This window comes from Dasypus novemcinctus, chromosome 7, assembly GCF_030445035.2.
Source record: "Dasypus novemcinctus isolate mDasNov1 chromosome 7, mDasNov1.1.hap2, whole genome shotgun sequence".
Classification (NCBI taxonomy): Eukaryota; Metazoa; Chordata; class Mammalia; order Cingulata; family Dasypodidae; genus Dasypus; species Dasypus novemcinctus.
Window position 1 is genome coordinate 111,802,505 of NC_080679.1, and position 20,134 is coordinate 111,822,638.

The following is a 20,134-nucleotide window of genomic DNA, read 5'->3' on the forward strand; positions in this document are numbered from 1 at the left end:
CTATATAACAACACAAGATATTTGAGGCCATAGGAGTGAAAAGTCTCCATTATGGCTCAGTGGAATTTTAGTACAAAAATAATTCTGGGTTTATTCATTTGGCCTAATTATTTTGTCTTATTTTTGCATTATGATGCTATAATTTTGATTTCTGCACTTCAATTTATTTTTTGGTCTTGAAAACAATCTAGAAATGCCTTGGATATTAAGTACCAAAATAACTGCCCCATGACAATTGCTCTAGTAATCAAGCTACCAGTCATAATGATACAGTGTCTCTGGACAAGTGACTTTTCTTTTTTTTTTTGGTCATTATAAGTTAATGTGGTATGTTCACTGATTAACATTCTCAATGAAGTTATTCTTAACAAAAAGTGGGAAGGAAGAAAAATATTGCTCAGAGACTTATTTGGAGGCTTAAATTTACTTTCTAATATCCAATTAAGGAAAAGTGATTTTTTTTTAGTATAAACTACTCAAGAAGAATCTTCCACTTTTCACCTTCAGCTGGTTTTCCCCAAAAGGTCAGATAGTTAAAAAGAGGAATGGACATGACTGCAAAATGTGGTTCACGTCTTCAAATTTGTACTGAGAATCTGTCAATATGGAAAAGCATTTTATTTCCATTTTCTAATTTTCTTAAATTTTCTTGAATCAAGCAAATGGCTGGTACCAAACTCTGATTGTTTTGTGATCAATGATACTGGAACTTCCCTTGATATTACCTTTCACCATTGATTGGTGTGAAGTGTTTTAACTGGTGTTAGGTAAATCACACAAACAAAATTTTAAGAAAATAGCAATTCAAGTGATTTATTGTATCTTTGAGTTTGATAGTCTGCTCTATTTTTGGAAGTCCCTTTTAAACTCTGGGAATGCAAAACAATTACCTTTCAGGCTACTGAAGTACAAACTGAATATGGTTAACACCTCATCTGGCTTATAGGATACAAATTAACCTTGTCTATAGGCCATCAGGAACATTTAAAATTACTTGTGAATCATCGACATTTCTAAAATTTGGCCAAATGCAATAAAAGGTAAGCAATGTGATAAAAATTATTGAGTGCAATTAAGTAACAGGGCATTATAGTTTATGATGTTTATCACACTGTGCAACACACTTTACTTTGATCCCAAGTAGATCAGTTTATGCCTTTATTCCTCTTTGGAAGAGCACTCTAATAATGTAAGCAATCAGTATCCACTCACCTGCAGTCACTTCAGATGCATACACATTGGCAGGAAACCCAGGGTCCCCAAACATACTCCCCTATTGACTAATGGGTCTTCTGCTGGGAAGGCTGCAGAGGTCCTCTATTGTGTAGGACGGAATAGTATAGTAGGTAAGGAGGTACAATCTCAGAAGGTCTGCTACAAGATGTCCCACCAAGACAATTTTCTATTAGGAATGAAAGTGTGAATTTGACATTAGAATGAAGATGTGGAATGACTAGCCCCTCTCTTTTAACTCAAATTAATTTTTTTTCCCTTTTCTTCTTCCCTCCTTGCTTTTTCCCTTCTTCCTCTTTTTCTCCCTTCCATCCATTTACCTGGTTTTTCTACTTTTGGTCTTTTTTCTATCCCTGTCTTCCTCCCTCCCTCCTTCCTATGTCCTCTTGTCATGCATTCTCTCTTTGAATTTATATCTAATTGTAGCAGTTTGGTATGGTGTACGAATTCCAAAAATAGATATTGGATTATGTTTCTAAACTGGTCTGTACCTGGGCATGGTTTAATTATGATTAGGGCTTTCATTGGGCCACATCAGTAAGAGTTTAAATCCCCACTCCTTGGTGGGCAGAGACTCACAGATGAAACTACACATCAGAGCAGAGGAGTTGTTGGAGTTTTGATATGGAAGTTTTAAGCTGGAGCTGGGAAACTGAACACACAGGAGAAGAACACAGAGGAATAGAGACAGCTCCTTATACACAGCAGAAGCCCTGGTGAGAGAGACAGAGCCATTCTCCTCAGAGTCTAGCTGGCCTTGTGGAAAGAGCACAGCAGTGGAGCCCAGAGAGAAACAGAGTCCTGGGAAGACTGGAACCCAAGAAACCTGAACTCCTGCAGTTGTTGGCAGCCACCTTGCCCTAACATGTGGCAATGGACTTTGATGAAGGAAGTAACTTATGCTTTATCATCTGGTAACTGTAAACTTATACCCCAAATAAATACAATTTATAAAAGCTAACAGATTTCTGGTATTTTGCATCAGCACCGCTTCGGCTGACTAACACACTAATCTTATGGTTCATCAGTATACACATAATCCCAAATCCCTGCTTTCAATTCTTCTGGGTATATACCTAGAATTAGGATTGCCAGGTCATGTGGTAATTCTATACTGAGTTTTGTAAGGAACTGCCAAACTGTTTTCCACAGCAGCTGTACCATTTTACATTCCCATCAATGAATGAGTGTCCCTATTTCTCCACATCTTCTCCAACACTTGCTGTTTTCCATCATTTAATAGTAGTTATTCTAGAGGGTGTGATGAAGTGGTATCTGATTATGGTTTTGATTTGCATTACCCTAATGGAGACTGGTATTGAGTGTCTTTTCATATGCTTTTTGGCCTTTCTGTGCATCTTCTTTGGCGAAATGTCTATTCAAGGCTTTTGCCCATTTTAAAAAATTGAGTTGTTTGTCTTTCTGTTGTGGAGTTGTAGGATTTCTTTATATATTCTGGATATTAAATCCACATGTGATAAGTGGTTTCCAAATAATTTCTCCCATTCTGTAGGTTGACTTTTTACTTTCATAATGATGTCCTTTGATGCAGGTAAGTTTTCAAATTCTGATGAAGTACCATTTATCTATTCTTTCCATTGTTGTTTGTGCTTTTGGTGTAAAGTCTAAAAAACCATTGCCAAACACAAGATTCTGAAGGTGCTTCCCTGTTTTCTTCAGAAATTTTAAAGCTGGGTTCTTATATTTAGGTCTCTGATCCATTTTGAGTTAATTTTTATATATGGTGTGAGGTAGGGGTCCTCCCTAATTCTTTTGCCTATGGTTATTCAGTTTTCCCATCACTATTTGTTGAAGAGACTATTCTTTCCCCATTGGCTGGAATTGGCAGCCTTCTCAAAAATTAACTGGCATAGGTGTGAGGGTTTATTTCTGAACTCTCAATTAGATTTCATTCGTCTGTGTGTCTGTCCATGTGCTAGTATTATGATATTTGGATTACTCTAGCTTTATTATAAATTTTTTAAATCATAAAATTTGAGACCTCCAATTTTGTTCTTTGTTTTCAAGATGGTTTTGGATATTCAGGGTTCCTTACCCTTCTGTATAAATTTGATGATTGGCTTTTCCAGTTGTTTTGATCTCTACGCAAGTATGTAAACACTCATACATATGTGTGTGTAAATATTATGATATTATAGAATTGGCTCACAAGACTGTGGTAATTGGCAAATCTGAATTCCATAGGGCAGGTTGCAAGTTGGGAACTCTAATGATGCTTTTGATGAATTCCCCAGGAGAATCCGGCTGGTTGAAGAAATTCTTTCTGATGCTGAAATCATCAGGTCTTTAGGGACTTCATTTGATTGGATGAAACTTCTCTCTTTGCTGAAGGTAATCTCCTTTGTTGATTGTAGATGTAATCAGCCAAAGTTTCAATCAACTAATGATTTAAATTGATGAAATACTCTCACAGTAGCAATCAATCCAGTGCTTGTTTGACCAAACAACTGGACCCTAAAACCTAGCCAAGTTGACACATGAATTTAACTGTTACATCAACTAAACTTTATTGGAAGAGTAATAAAAGTCTTGCTCTGGATGATGTTAACTTTTTGTTCCAAATTGATCCTCCTCAGTCAGCAAGCAGGGTTTTATTTGGGAGAGGGGATATAAAAGGCCAGGTAGGGCAGGTAGAACATGAAACAGAGCCAGAGGCCTGGGGTTGGAGGTAGAAAGATGGAGAATGGAAAAATGGAGAGATATCAACATTCTGGAGAGAGAGAAAATTTCCAGGAAAAAGAAAAGTACATTTAAAGTGAATTTCGGAGACATCTGTTATGTGGGGTGCCATGTAATCCTCTCTGCCTTCTCTTCAGAAAATCATTTGTAACGTCTACACGATTCATGAATGGATTATAGGGTTGTGTGTGTGTGTGTGTGTGTGTGTGTGTGTGTGTGTGTGTGTGAGGGTTCAGTGGTGCTGAAGTGGATATAAGCAAAAAGCAAATGATAGAGAACCTCAACAGCCTGGTTTCCTTCAGTTTATACCTATCCTTTGACCAACATGGATTGCTAACTTTGGTAAAATTTGATTGTACTTTTTGTTTTGTTTTGTTATTCTTTTTGTTTGCAAATATTATTGCCAAAGATGCCTTCCTAGGCAACCTTGAATGGAAGAGTTAGTGGCCAAGAACAAGAGTAGTGAAGTCAGACTTCTCTGGTTCAAGACTCACTCTGCCTCTTCCTAGGTATGTGAAGTTTGGCAAGTTGTTGAGCTCTGTAAAATGGGTGTAATTATACTGCTTTTCTTATATGTCTGCTGTTACGGTTAAATAAGATAATGCATTTAACACAGTGCCTGGCAACATATGTACCAACAGATGTTATTATTCTCTTCCCTTTGGGCGGTAAACACCTGGAGGGCAGGGTCTTTGCATTGGATCTCTCATAATTTCAAATACTGTTCAGGCATCTTGCAAAATCCTTTATGTGGTCAATTTCAAGAAATATTTGTAAAATGTCTGAATATTTAAACATTCAAACTTGATATAATTCTGTTTATTTTTATAACAGAATCTTTAGAAGGACCAGTATCCTATTGTCTATTGTTTGATTTTATACCTTTCACACTCCCCTCCTCAAAAAAAAGCACATGGAACAATTAACAAATCAAATAACAAAAACATGCATAAAATCTCAATCGAATTCCAATTATTTTGCCTGGAGGATGCTAATGACCCACAAATAAGTTTGGAAATAATTATTCGAGGTTATTCCTTCACTTCTTTTCCTTCTTTCTACTTAGGAAACTCATAACTCATTATGTATTATCATTTACTGCCTGGTAGTGTAAGATCTTTTCATATGTGTTTTATCTCCTTAAGGCTCCATCACAGCAGGTAGAAGACGTCTTCTACTTAGCATTCTTTACATGTCCTAACATTGTAGCTTGAACATGGTACATACTCCAGAAGGGTACAGTTAAATTTCATGGTATTTCATTGCTAGGAGAACTCACTACTTCATTATGTTGTCATTTCAGCACCATGCACAGATCTAAAGAGCACTTGCTTTTTATCTGATTTTATGATGAGGCCTATTTATGCAGAGCCCTGCTCAGTCAAGAAATGTCTGCTTGAGATCTCCCAAGCAGAAAACCCTGTTAACTGTTTTCCTCCTTGAAGAGACAGGAGGTTTGCTTCTGGGGGTCTCTTTAGTGGCTCATACTTCACAGAGCCACTGTGAGGTTTCTCGTATCCCACCAGCTTCCTGCTCCATCTTTATGGAGTGCCTCTCGGGTAAGAGCTTGTGGGTCTTGGACTCTGACTCTGCCTTACTCACCATTCATCTGTCCGCTCTGTTTTTTCTTTTCTTTTTTTTTTTTTTCACATTTTTTATTTAGTGCCTACTGTGTGCAGGCCTTTCTCCTGGGTACTGGAGATGTAACAGTGATCAAGACACACTGGATTTCTGCTCTTCTAGAGTTGACATTCTAGTGTGGGGAGTGGTGGTAGAGTCAATGACAAGATAAATTGGGCAACAAGATTTCAGGTGGGCATACTTTCATGCAAACTTTTAATAGGGAATTTCAAGGACTTTTTTGTGGTAGACTAGTTTAAGAAAATAAATTCATTAGCTCACCTGTCTAAGGAGACTACTGAGGAGAGCTTATGGGATTGAAGGAAAAAGTGTTATCTACAGAGAACTTAAGCACTGGGACCATACTAGGAATTCACATCTGTCTCTTTCTCACTTGTGCTGTCTTGCTTGCATAATGAAAAAAATAGGCTCATGACCCATGATATAGAATATAGACACTGAAGACCTGGAAGAGAAACACTAAAGATACCAGAGTCACATCATCTCATTTTAGAATTCTTCTTTGAAACAGAACTTTCCTGATGTAGCGTCTATATAGCAAATCCAGAAAAGGATTCTGATTTGCTTTTCTTGGGTTATGTGTCCATTTCTGAGTTAATCACTGTGTAATGGGAAGCAGCGTTCTGTAATCATTGGGTCTGAGTTCAATGCTGGCTCTGATGATAGGCTGAGCCCAGTGCCTATGAAGTAGAATCTGTTAAGGGGAGGGTGGTACTTACAAAAAGAGCTGGGCAATCAAAACAATAGATTGAATAGTCTCCTATAGTCTTTTTTTTTTTTTTTTGCTGTGTCAGAAGATTCAGCAATAGGGCACTAACATAGACAACCAAAATGATTCTAGTCAACAATCTCCTAAAATGCTTGGAATACCCAGAATTAATTTAAATATTGGGTGTTATTCCTGTGTGGGGGTAGATTAACATATATGTAGTTATAGGGCACCATGAGAAAGAGAAGGCTATGTAGAGCCAGAGAAGACTGGGTTTAGATCCTGGTTCTGGTATGTACTCTTTGATCCTGGGCAAGTTAATTTATATCCAAGGAACTTAGTTTTCTCATTTGTGAAAGATTTCTGCAGGAATGAAATAACAGTTATTAAGAAGATTTTACAAATATGATGGATTCATTCATTTTTGTACCTCCAACACTCAGGACTTAAACTTTCTGAGTCATTGTCTTTCTGTCCCCTAGAATAATGGGGCTATAACTCCATAAGAATAGATGCTGAATGTAGACCTAGAAAACAAAACACCATCTAGTTGAGAATCCTGGGAATTGAAAGAGTAAGATAAAGGCAAGTGCTCCCACCCTGGTCAAGAAGGAGCAGTATGAGCAGGGTGTTGAGACCACTGAAAGGGCAGGAAGAAGGGGGAATTGCTCTGAATCCCAGCTTGCCTGGGAGCTTTTGTAATCAGCAAGCTATTTCCTGTTATGGACTTTTAAAAACCCTTGCTTTCTGCTTTCATTGTCGGGCTTGGTGCTCCAGAGGTCAGAAGTGATTATGTACTATCTTATTTTATCATTACAGTGTTTCTGTCTATAACTTCCTAACTAGACAGTGAAATTATTAAGAATAAAAGAACAAAAACCAGAGAGTATCTACAACTGCAAGCAAGACAGTTCCATACATCTGCCCCATGGGATCTAAGACCCCTCTCAGTCAGAACGGAGTGGGCATCACCATCCCAAAATTCCGAAGATTGAGGAATGAACAATCATAATGGACAAATGCAACTATGGACTCAAGTAGGCTTATTATTATTCTAGCAATGGAAGAACTTGTAACATTGATATAAAGGGAGTGGCCACCAGAGGTTCTGAGGGGAGGGAGGGAGAAGAATAGGTGTAACATGGGGGCATTTTGGGGACACTGGAATTGCCCTGCCTGACATTGCAGTGATGAATTCAGGCATTGTACATTTTATAAAAACCTGTAAAATTGTGTGGAGCAGGGTATAAACTATAAAGAAAACTGTAGTGCATGGTTAGTGGCAATGCTTCAATATGTGTTCATCAATTGTAACAAATGTACCACATTAATGAAAGATGTTGTTAATAGGGGAAAAGTGGGGAGAGGAGGAAGTTAGGTATATGGGCATCCCCTATATTTTTTATGTAACTCTTCCTTCCTTCCTTCCTTCCTTCCTTCCTTCCTTCCTTCCTTCCTTCCTTCCTTCCTTCCTTCCTTCCTCCCTCCCTCCCTCCCTCTTTCTTTCTTTTATTCATTCAGTAAAGCTAGATGAAAAGCAGTATGTGGAGAACTAGAATCTCTGGATTTAAACACCTTTTGACCTTCTAAATAGCTGTGTGATCTTATTCTTTTTGTGGCTCGGTTTCTTTGTCTGTAAAATGGGGATACTCATCTTAACTAGCTCATAGGGTTGTTGTCAGACAAGTTTTTCAATGACATGTTGTTAGCCCATAGGGCATGCTAGCTATTACTAATTCAGTGCTTACGATGTGGCATGTGCAGTGTTTTATTTACATCTTCTAAGTTATTCCTCACAATAGCACATGATATCATTAAAACTATTGTCCCTGTTTTACAGATGACAAATCTGAGAGGTAGAGCCAAGGTTGAAACTCTTGTTTGACTTCAGAGCTCAATGATGTTTTCAACAATATCTTACTGTTGCCTCCTCGTCTGTGGAGTCCCCAACTTCAGTGCTGTGTGGGGTGGGGGGGCACCCAGATGCTCCCTTTAGAACCATGTGTGTGGAAGAGATGGATTCTTATTGCATTGCCAAGTTTTATTGAGGTCTCACAGGGAGCCCCAGGATTATCTGGCATGTAATTCACACAGTTGTTTCACAATATGGAGCTGAATGCAGAGGCTATGTTGAGCCCTTTTCCCCCTCCTTGTCATTTAAGGTCAGGATCAGGTGCAGCGTGTTGAAATATATATTGTTCACAGCCTTTTTCTGTTCACTGAACTTTCCAATTAGTGTCCACTTAAACTGATGCAGGGGAGAATTTCTTACAAGTTGTGGTGTCATGTTGAATTGTGGTGATTATGAAGGGTACAGTGTCAAGAAAGACCTAAGATATTCACATCGCTTAGCAAAAACTGACTGTGAGAAATAATCCTTAAGAGTTCCCTGATATAAAAGGGCATTAAGCCATTTTTCCCATTTGTGCTTAAAAGTCCTTCTAATTTAAATGTTCCATTTCTTTGAGTTTTGTTTTTAAGATTATAGTTGTATATGGTGCCCTCAGGTAATGTTATATTGATTATAAAATGTCTCTAGTGCATTTTCGCTTTTGGTCTATTTAAGTATAGAACAAAATGGTGTGGGTTTTCTATCTTTCATTCCAAATGTCATTTGCTGTAAGCTATTTTCTTGTGCTCAGTTGTTTGCTTTTGTTTATTTTACTTTGCATACTTTAAAAAAAAACAGAATTGGTTATAATATAGGATTATGCTGTATTCTGAGGGTGAATTTGAACATTAGGGCTGATATTTTATTTTATGATGGAAAGTATTTTTTTTCTTTTTTTCCCCTCTATTCTCCTTCAAAAAATGAACTGCCCCAGTCAATGAATAATTTAAGTCCTTGAATCCTGAGAACAGATTTGAGTATTTCATGGTACAGCCATCTTAATTTTATGTTTCCTTCCCTGGGGCAGGAGAGGTACCAGGTATTATAATATGAACTCCATCAGTCAAGTCCTTTCCCGGGGCTGCCTGGTGATGAGAGTCTCACCTTTAAGAGGATTTAATTCATAGACAGGAAAAGAATTCAAGGAAGGATGTTGTCACCCTGATTCAATCTCCATTGTTTTTTACTGTGCATGAGCACAGTCTTGTAGCTTCCCTCAAGAGGGTTGGTTTTCCTAGGAAAATACTATTTTCTCTGGAGTTTTTCCAGAAATCACCTATTTGTGGTCAGGGGTTCTAAACAGGTTGTCTCTCTAGTTCCATCCCAGTTCTAATAATAGCTCAGCGGTGGGAGTTGAAGTAAGGGGTGTTTCTAGCTGGACTTTGGTTCTGGTCTCTGGTTCAATTTTATCAAGACCAAACATTTCTATCTCATTAAGAAGGGCATGCAGCCATAAAGAAAAGTGGTGCATTTGCTCATCAGCATTTCAGATTGCAGTGATAGCAGAGGATAATTTATGCCTTCCTCAGTTTCAAGGCCATTTCAGAGTGCGGAAGTTATTATCTTAACTAGTCTAAAACTAGTCTATTTTGGGAACAGATTATCTTTGCAAGGTGATTGATTGAAATTAAGGAGCATAATAATCTGCTGAAACACAAAATATTGACATAGTTCTTAGGCTAGCCCACTAACATCTGTTTAACTCACAATGCGATTATAGTTCTGATGCAACAAAAAACCACGTACGTTTGGAAATGTGTCTGGAATTTCAGTTACCTCACCTGTAGCCCTGGTTTTAAGAGCCAATATTTTTTTCCACCCACCCACTCTGCCACTTCCCCAGCTTGCCACACAAAAACATTTACTTTTCCATCTCATCCCTTGGAACTCCTACACTTAGTCCATGTTCCAGTCTTTTTCAATTCTATTAAGATATCCAAATGTGCCATTTTCCCATCAAGTCCAGGCCTTCATTACTCTCCCCCCTCAGCGTGACATGCTCTTCCATCCCTTCTTATCCTGGCTAACGCCTAACTGTCCTTCAGTTTGGGTGCCTCAGGTTTGTGGTAGGCCTACCTATCTTCAAACTGTCTCAAACCTCTGCGAGTATCATTAGACCAAAAAAAAAAAGAGTGTGGGCAGTCCAGCTCCCATACTCAAATGGAGAGAAAAACAGCTTCCATTGGCCTTTGCTGGTACTTGTCCCGAATGAGTACCAGCCCTACAGAGATGTCAGAGGATGCTCGTCTGCCCTCCTGACAATGATGGCTGAGACTCCTACAGTGAACCGTCCATGTATCTTCAAAGAAAAGCGACCCCAGCAACTTCAGGGCTAAGCTCAGTTGCAGCTGCCCCACTCTTGGCTCCCAAGGTTTCAGACCTTCCTGCTTGGTCTTTCAGTTCACATTATTGCTCCTTCCCAAGAAATTAGGAGGCCCCACTAACACAAGTCGTGATTCATTCTGTCCTAACTCTCACAGACCCAGACCACTCTCTTCTGTCTCTGGTTGAGCGGTATCCGCTTGACTCAAGGATGCAGGCAGGGGAAGGAACATCAGAGTTTCCTATGGAGCTTCTCCCAAACCACAGGGAGGACCTTCATCTCCCAACTCCATTACTCGGAGAAGCACATCATTTCCTGAGCCCCAAGTGGGCCTTAGTGTCCAAACCACTAAAATGTAAAACTCCCTCCTTTCCCCATAATTGAGCAGTACCTATGGGCTGTGGAGCAACCTCTACTTGATCTCATTCCTTAATTAACACAAAAGGGAGAGAGATTTTACAACATCCTCCTTCTGAAATCCCTCTGCATTAATTAGACAATTGTGTAAAGATATTTCATGATTAATTAAAAACTAATAAATTATTAACATTCTAATAAATAATATTTAATATATGCTAATGAGGGTTCAAATTTATAAACTATTCCATTTTCTAACAACACCTCTATAATTTATTATCAGATCAAGCAAAAAATGCCATTTATAAGAAACGCCACACTTTGATCATGACTCATTGTAGTCTGTGTCTGGGTCACTTTTTTGTTGGAAAAGAACTGATAAATTTATTATATTCAATAAGTAATAAAGAGGGAAGAAGTGGGGCTTATTTCACATGCCTGAGAATCTTTCTTTTCAGATGTAGGAGTTGTAGGGAATGGCCTTCTTAAGCAACAATTTAGATTCCTGGAATTACAAACTGTTCCTTAGACCTTAAGTTTCATACGTGACAATGCGTCAGCATCTAGCAAATTGCCTGGCACAGCGAAGATGCTGAACAAATATTTGTTGAGTGGATGAATAAACAAATAGACAGCAAATATGCTCTTTTGTCCCCTTCTTTCTCTATCCTGGTATTTCTCCAGTGTTGTTGGCTGTGAAATTGGCTGCTCTCCCATTAGAAGAACTGGAAGGAAATTACTTACTGACTTGAAAAAGTGCCTAAAATTAGATTTCTTTCATTACATGGGATATTTAAATGGTGTGAGTAAATACGTATATACATACTATAACAGGTTTAAAATTAAATTTCTTCATCTAGAGCTAATCTTTTATTATAATGAAGATTGGTATCTGTTAGCAGTAAAATTTTAGAATGCTGCCCCCGCATATTTTCCCACAGAAATAACTGCCCCTAACTGGACAGAAATAAAACTTTTTGGCAAAAAAATAATATGAGGTATAGAAGAAAGCACTGAACTTTCTTTTTTGGGGTGGTGCAGAGGGCCGGGTGGGCAGGATAACTGGTTTAGATGTTATACTACCAACTTACAATGAATAAATAACTTTATTTCCTTCCCAAATGTGCCTTTATAACTTAGTGTATTCACCTGTATTTAATCAGATCACTAAGTATTTCTTCTTGTAAAGGTGTTAGAAATAGAATAATAACCTTAAGTAGTTTTCCACAGGCAGTAGGTATTTGCAGGAAAACATATGCAATTGTATCACACCAATTATATCAAACTTTTTAATAATTGGATGGGAATTGCCTGTCACCAACTCCCGTGGCCTCGGAAACATTTTAAGCAGAGTTACAAGATTGGCTATACCTTGGACTTGGCACCTATTGATAAGAAGCCTTGCCAGAAATTAGAAAGGCAAACATTGTGTTTTCACCAATCAGTGATATTTCAATTTAAGCAATATGGTTTGGTATATAAAGTGCTTCCGTTACTGCCGGTGATTGATACAGGTTGTTTTCCAAGCACCAAACTGTAAAACTATTTTATATAGCTGAAAGATATGGTAATTTTATCCCACAGATTTGGAAAAAAAGTAGTTTGAAAAATAAACTCTGAACTCACAGAGTTATTTTTGTGGAAATGAAGAAAACAGGTTAGGATATTAAGTATTAAAAAATTCACGCTCTGAATCTCTAAGCAATTGTAAAAATGTATTCATATTCTTAGGTGGTGAGTTTTCCTTCTTTCTCCTTTTTCATAACGATGTGCATCAAGTTTATTTGGATTAAGTAAAATTCTCCACTTTCAAATGTAGTATGCCAGAAGGAAGTTCATCTTCTTTGTTAAAAGCAAGAGCAATTTTGTGTTCTGCGAGATCTTTCAGCACAACCGGCACAATGAACATTTAGAGTGAGAGAAAGATGAAGGTGAGGGTTTTGTGATGTTGGCTGGGAATTACCATTTCTTGCTGGGAAGGAAGCAGCGATGAGTGTTCCTTTTATAAAACTGGACAGAGTTAAATGCTTTCCCCTTTCACCTACCTTCTGCCCTGGTATTTCTAGGGTGAAATGAAGAACTCATGGAAAGCACTCAAACTATTTCAATATTTAGTACTGTGTTCCCTAGAAGTGCTTAATCCCTAATTTTTGGAGGGAATAATGAAGGTTTTACAATGTTGAAATCTCTGGTTAAAATGCAAATACCGCAAGAACACTCTATGAGTCCTCTTCTCTTCTCTTCTCTTCTCTTCTCTTCTCTTCTCTTCTCTTCTCTTCTCTTCTCTTCTCTTCTCTTCTCTTCTCTTCTCTTCTCTTCTCTTCTCTTCTCTTCTCTTCTCTTCTCTTCTCTTCTCTTCTCTTCTCTTCTCTTCTCTTCTCTTCTCTTCTCTTCTCTTCTCTTCTCTTCTCTTCTCTTCTCTTCTCTTCTCTTCTCTTTCTTGCCCCCCAGGTAAGGCCAGCACAGCAAGGACAGTTTTATTTCATTTCATTTTAGCACTTATCGAGTGTCCTCATAAACCTGGTGTGGTATGATGTGACAAGGACTGCGATGAACAGAATTTGATCACTGCTTTCGAAGGGAACCAGTCCAGGAAGGGCAGAGCGTGCACTGATTTGAGAAAAAAAGGAATAAGACAATAGAGAAACCTGGCTGGAGAAAGTGGACAGTGCCTGCCAATCCTTCAAATTCAATTATTTAATAATACTGTGCTAGGCAAACAAACCAGTCAGCAACATAATTTTTGACCCCTGGACTGTCTGTTTGCAACCTTTTATTGAGAATGCAAAGGACAGGCAGTCAAGCAACCAACTCCAATACAATGAAATATGTGTTGTAGTAAATACAAGTATAAGGTTAACTGCTGTGGAAGCACAGAAGGGGCAGTGATTAGTTCTTTCTGTGCATATTGGACAAGCTCTCAGAAAAAAAAATGACAAATGAATTTTGTTTCTGTTTTGAGACTAATATTTATTGAAGGCTGACTCTATAAAGGAGACAGTGCTGGACACCCGGCTTACATTGTCACGTAAGACTGAAAGGAGGAACAAGTTATTCTGGAGAGGGAGGAAAGCCTGAGCAAAAGCTGGGGGGTTTCAAAGGACATTTTTCCTCCAAAATGCTACTGCATTCTGGGGAGAGTAGAAGAAGATAGGCTTGGAGTCAGGCTGAAAAATTTTTAATGTCATTCTAGGCAGAGCTTGGTCATTAGGCAGCCTCGGAAGGTAATTAATTACCACAAAGGGGCGGGGGGCGGGAGGCGGGGGGAGTAGAGAGTGTGGAGGAAGGAGACAAATCACAGAGGGCAGGATCTTGGGGAGTGGCTGGAAGGCTGAAGAAAGTATCCATATCAGATGATTGAGAAGGAACAATTGGAAGGATAGAAGGAACACCAGTTTGGCCGAGCTAATCCCAGACTAATCCCAGATCAGTCCCCGGTTTTCCCACCTTCCCAGGCCAGCTGTCAGACTGTAGTGAAAATGCTGTCTTGTCTTTTCCAGGGCAGGTATGGTGACTCTGTTCCCTGAATTTGTAAGAACCCAGCATCTTTGCCTCGCTGGTCTACCATCTCTAGGATACTGCCCTCATTCTCATCATGCAGGATAGTGGCACGACATTTCCAGTAGGAGGATGGAGGAAGGAACAGAGAAGAAGAAACAAAGGGCATGTGTCAGCTGTCTCTTAAGGTAGCTCCTGCATACTGCATGCAAAATCTGATTATATCTCATTGGTCAGAAGTTAGTCACATGCCCATACCATACCTGGAAGGAATACTGGGAAATGTCAAGTCTTCAGAAAAACCTTGCACCCAGTAAGAAATTCAGTTACTATTGAAAATGGTATGGTATTTTAAATCAAGAGCACTTAGAAAAGATTAAGGGAGTAAGGAAATTGTAACAGCTGATAGACTGTCTCATGTTATCAGGATTTTGGTTCCTTATCCAAGTTACTAGTAAATATTCCTAATTTTTTTCAAGACCCTTTCTCCTTAAATATTTCTGAAGTGTCCCACAAGAGCATATAACTATTCATGAACCAGTTCTCACCATTGTGCATGGGTTGCTTCTGCTGGGGAAGCAGAGACTCCTTTGGGGGGAGGTGAACACCATATTGCCACGCTCTTTGCGACCACCACTGCCACCATCAGTGGATCCAGAAATCTACCACTGATGGCAATGTGTTCTTTCCTGCCATGGATCTCAGTCAAATTTATCCTAACAAAAAGTTTCATAAATGATAAAATCTCTTTCAATTCTGAGTCCCTCACCCTGCTGTAGACCATAAAGTACCCTCGTATTACTAGAATTAATTCTACTAGTAGTAATTGGATTAGTACCAGAAATTGAATAGTAGTAGTAATTGAAGTAATTTTCAACAGTGTGAATATGAGGACCAGTACTCTCAACACAATGATAAATGGGCATGCTCAGCTCATGTTTCCAAAGTCCTTGTACCCTTATGTTAGGTTCCTTCTCAGGAGTCCTATTGCTTTCTGTTAGAATCTGCCTTTGGCCAGATCCTTGCTAGTCCATGGATTTATTTTAATGTCTTTGACCGTCAGTTAAGAGGGGTCATGGTCTATGGGCTCAGTCCTTTTTCCCTCCCAAGTTTAACTTGCCGTTTATACATGTTTTCACAATCAGTTATGAAGAAATGTCAAGCTGTTAACTTGGTAGCCTCAAACTATGAAATAAATGCACATGAGGATATTGGAGAAGGGATGCTCGAACTCAGAGGGAGAGCAGAGTCCAAGCTCTGGTCCCTTCTGTGCCTGTGCCCTGTGGCACTAGCCTTGGTAAGAGGATTCCAAAGGACTTAGTACAAGGGGCTAGGAAAGAGGTCAGCAAGAGAAGGTAGAGATCAGGGAAGAGGAAGAATCAGAGGCAGATGGGGATGAGGAGATGATGGATACTGCGGGCAGCAGTCTAGAGAAGTAGCCTTATCAGGAGGTGATTGTGTAGCACAAGGGAAAAGGAAGGCATTTTGGAATGGGACATTCAAGGTTACAAGAACTGAGAAAATACCACTGACAGGCGGATTAAGAGGGCTCCAGAGTCTGATTCCCTCCTTGGTTTTCCCCGAGGCCAGTATTGCAGATGAGCATTTTGAAACTATTTCCCCAAGTATTTTTAATGATTACAATTCCTAATTAGTTAAGTTTTAACATCACTTTTAAAGACAGGACTATTTCCCTGTGGTTTTAAAAAAAACCTATGATACTAATTACTTTTGAATATATTAGTTATATTCTGGAGGGAAGTTAGAAATTCTCCCCACCCCCAAGTGTTTTCCTGTGTGAGCGTCCATTGCATATGTTTTGGGTGTTTAGAATTTTATCCTTTTAGTAAGGGTTAATTGTCAAAGAAGCTAATTACATTACATTATGGAATAAAGGAATCAAGCATAATCTCTTTTACGATGGCCCCATGTGGTAGACTGATGGACATCAGAACCTATTCCCTGTTATGTAGATAGAGAAGGGGGAGGAGAAGTAGAGTATGAGCAACAGAACAAGGAATCTAAAAACATGGTCACTGACAAATGGCAATTGCTGACACCATCACAGTACGCCTGGGCTGGGCTTCTCAACACAACCACAGTGTGCAGCAACGGGGCACCCGATATTCCCTTAGAGAAGATGCGTAAGTCCAGGCAGGTAGCCCTGGGAGAAGTGGCTCCAAGAAGGGGGACTAAGGACCTGGATACTAGATCCACAGTTATTGAGGAAGGTTGGTAAGAGCAAGGCATGAGCCAGTCCTTGCAGGATACTAAAGGAGAGAGTCATGTATGCAGGATAAGGGAGAATGAATCCCAATGGTTATAACTGAGCCATAAGGTCAGGACTTGAAAGAACCACAACTTGAATGTATCGCTAAAGTTTTCCCTAGATTCTGGAGGGAGTCATCAAGTACAGAGAATCAGAGACTCATCCTAGACCCTCAACCTTGGGAATTCCATTTTGCTTGATAAAAGCCACTCCCTATTCACTGCTACCTAATCATAAGTACCCTCAGACTTAAAACAGAGAACATACTTCCTTGTGCCTCTCCCTGACCCTTTATAGATATTTATGCAGTTACACTGAAGAAAAATATGTTAATGTAATAATAAATAATATTTGAGTGCAAAATACTGTGATAGGTGCTTCATACACATTACCTCATTGAATCCTTAAATATTAAAATCATTTCCAGATTAGGAAATTGAAATGAAAGGACTGCGATTTGTACTTCAAGGTCTTTCTTGAAAGCTCATGCTCTTAATGCTTGAGGTTTCTATACATAAAAATGCCCTGTGTGCATTTCCTAAAAAAGTGAGGCAACCAATTTCTTACTCTACTGCTCTCACAATTGCTTAAATAATAGACTATTTGGGAGTGGGTGTAGATCAGTAGTTGAGTGCCTGCTTCCTATGTACGAGGTCCTTGGTTCAATCTCTAGTACTACCTAAAAAAAAAAGTATGTTTTTATTTTTTTGAAAGAACTGTTTGACTTTTATTTGAATTTTTGAGTCCTCCTTTCATGTTGATTTTACTTGTTAATGATATTGGAGAGGATGTTCCCCAGTAAGGCTGTTCTTTTTTGATGTCTCTAATAGAGTATGTTTGGGGAAGAGGGGAGGGGTGATACAGAATCATAAATAGGCAAATAGCCTTTGGCTTCCAATAAATCTTGGTTTAAATTTAATTTTTCATATCAGATGTGTGATGTTAGGAAAGTTACTCGTCTTCCCTAAGTCATGTTTTCTTCACCTCTAAAATAGGGAAAATAAAGAAAAAAAGGGTTATCTTGAGTGATTACCTTGAGGGTTATCTTGAGTGAATGAGATTATGAATATAAAGAGACATGGTCTTTACCACATGGAGCTTGAAATCCAGTAGGGGAGTGAATAAGCAGACAGAGAAACCAATAAAACCAAATAAAAAATAAGGCACACAAATATGAAAGATAATGAATTAAAAGTTTTATGGAAAAAGAAAGATTTTTCTTTGAGAGATAAAGATGGCAAGGGACATGATTCAAATTATACTAATATTTTATCTTAAATACAATGAGAAATCTTTGAAAGATATTAAGAAAAAGAGTGACATCATGGGATTTCCCCCTCTGAATAAGTGGTTTTTACAGCACTTGGAGAATGGACTCAAGGAGTGGGGAGAGGAGGGTGAAAAGGAATACATGTTGGCAATAGTGTGAAAAGAGAGAGAAGGACTCAAATATTTTGAAAGTTGAATTGACAGGACTTTGTGATGAATTCAATATGGGAGTTAAGGAGAAGTGTTAATGCATCGGAGTTAATTCTCAAATTTCTGGCTTTAGCAATTGAGGTTGGAAAGTCTGGAGGTGGAACAGATTTGGTATGGAAGAAGGATGACCAAGAGTTCAGTTTTGGAGATATTAAATCTTAGGAACATTTGAGATCTCCACATAGATATATAAAAGAGGCAGTAGGCTAATATGTCCAATGTCTATACTGAATGTGCACATTGGGGAAACATCAGAATTTGTATAGTTTTGTAGCCACAAGAAAGGAAGAGTACTAGAGAAGAAGGTGGAAAACTGAACCCTAAGGAAATCCAACATGGATGTCAGGTAGAAGGAACTGTTGAAAAGAAAAACAGGGCTTAAGTGTGACAAAAGGGGGGAAAAAGGAAAAGATTTATTATCTGTATAACACAATTTTATACTTCAACAGAAAGTTTACTTTTCTACTTTTTAAGGTACTTTTATCTTATTTTTCTAACAAGATAAACATTTTTGGTCAGACAGAGGTCATGAGTCTTCCTGCTCTGGTACCTTATAATGTAAGAGTCCAAGAAATAATTTTGATTGAGTTGAGAAAAAAGGATAAGATAGAAATTCTAACAGAATACTGGAAATCATCTCACCATCAATTTCAAATCCCTGTGGTCTTTAATAGACCATAAGAAAGGTTTAGCCCATCTCTTTATATAAGAAAGAGGGAAATGTTTCATAGCAAAACCATTTTCCACCTTGCCCATTTAAATCAGATATCTTATTTGTTAGTAGATTAAGACTATTCAATTGCAATAAAGACTAAATCAGAGGTTGACAAAATAGGCAAGTATTTGATTATGTTTCTGGACCTATTCAATGGGTAATCAAAACTATAATCTTTACTTGATTACATCTAAGAAGGGTAACACTTCAGTTTTCTATCAGTTAATCAAGAAACAAACAAAAAAAATCCTATTAAAATACTTCATAGCCTTTATACCACTTGCCCACAGATACAGCAATTACTGAAAGGCAAAAAGAGGAGTAGAGAGGAAGAACATTTCCAAGAGGATTTTAGTTTTAATACTTAAAGTATGGCTACATGGTGGTTGAAACAGAGATCTACAGGAATAATGACAGAGGTTTAGTGGCAATGACACTCAGCTTTAAAATAAGGCGTAAAGGTGATTCAGCTAATCACCTCACTATGATGATGCCCTGGCTCTGGTTTTTCATCTGTTTAATTTGGGAAACTAGAAATACATAGCATGAATCCTTGAGCAGAAAACAAACAAACATTCTTTAGGTAACATCTTTTGTATTGCTCTGTATTGATTTATGTATATTTCAAAATGTATGTTTTTCTTTATATTCCCAATATTATTGAAAAAGTAACCAATAAATAATGTTTTGTTTCTTAATACTGGTTAATATTTTAATATAAAAATAGAATGCAAAAATGTCCATAATCCTGTTTTCTAGATAATTACCATTGACATGGAAAAATAAAGAACATTATATATGTGCAGTGATAGAAAATGCAAACAATATCCAGAAGTATAAAGTGGAAATTAAACGCCTTCATCCCCAAACCCAGCCCTCTCTATTGAAGATAACTATTTTGAGCAGTGCATCGTAGCTTCCAGAAAGCATATATTCATTCATTCATTCATTCATTCGTTCGTTTGTTCGTTCATTCATTGAGCCTCTATTACATAAGTGTTGATATATACATACGTATGTATATACAACATAATGTAATATATGTGTAATATGTATGTATAATGTATTACAGATATAATATATACATGTAATACTTATATCTGTAAGATATATCCTTGTATGTGTGTCCATATAGACGCCCCTCCCACACATACTCACTGTCAGGTACAGAGGTTACCTGTACATCAAAGATTTTCCTAGACAGATAAGCCTATATAACTTTTCCTCTATTTCAAGTATTTTTATTATCTTCCTCCCTTTATTCTTTCCATTATTTCTTCTTTCATTTCCATATTTGCAAATGTTATAGTAAACATTGT

The 20,134-nt window shown here is 38.1% G+C and overlaps 1 long non-coding RNA gene across 1 annotated transcript in view; it reads left to right on the top strand.

Moving 5' to 3' along the window:
* The window catches only part of LOC139439325 (uncharacterized), a 250,684-nt gene that overhangs the window by 141,968 nt on the left and 88,582 nt on the right, over nucleotides 1-20,134 (top strand). The window contains exon 3 of the long non-coding RNA XR_011649284.1: nucleotides 3,489-3,585. This is a non-coding gene — a long non-coding RNA (uncharacterized lncRNA). The remainder of the gene's footprint in view (nucleotides 1-3,488; nucleotides 3,586-20,134) is intronic.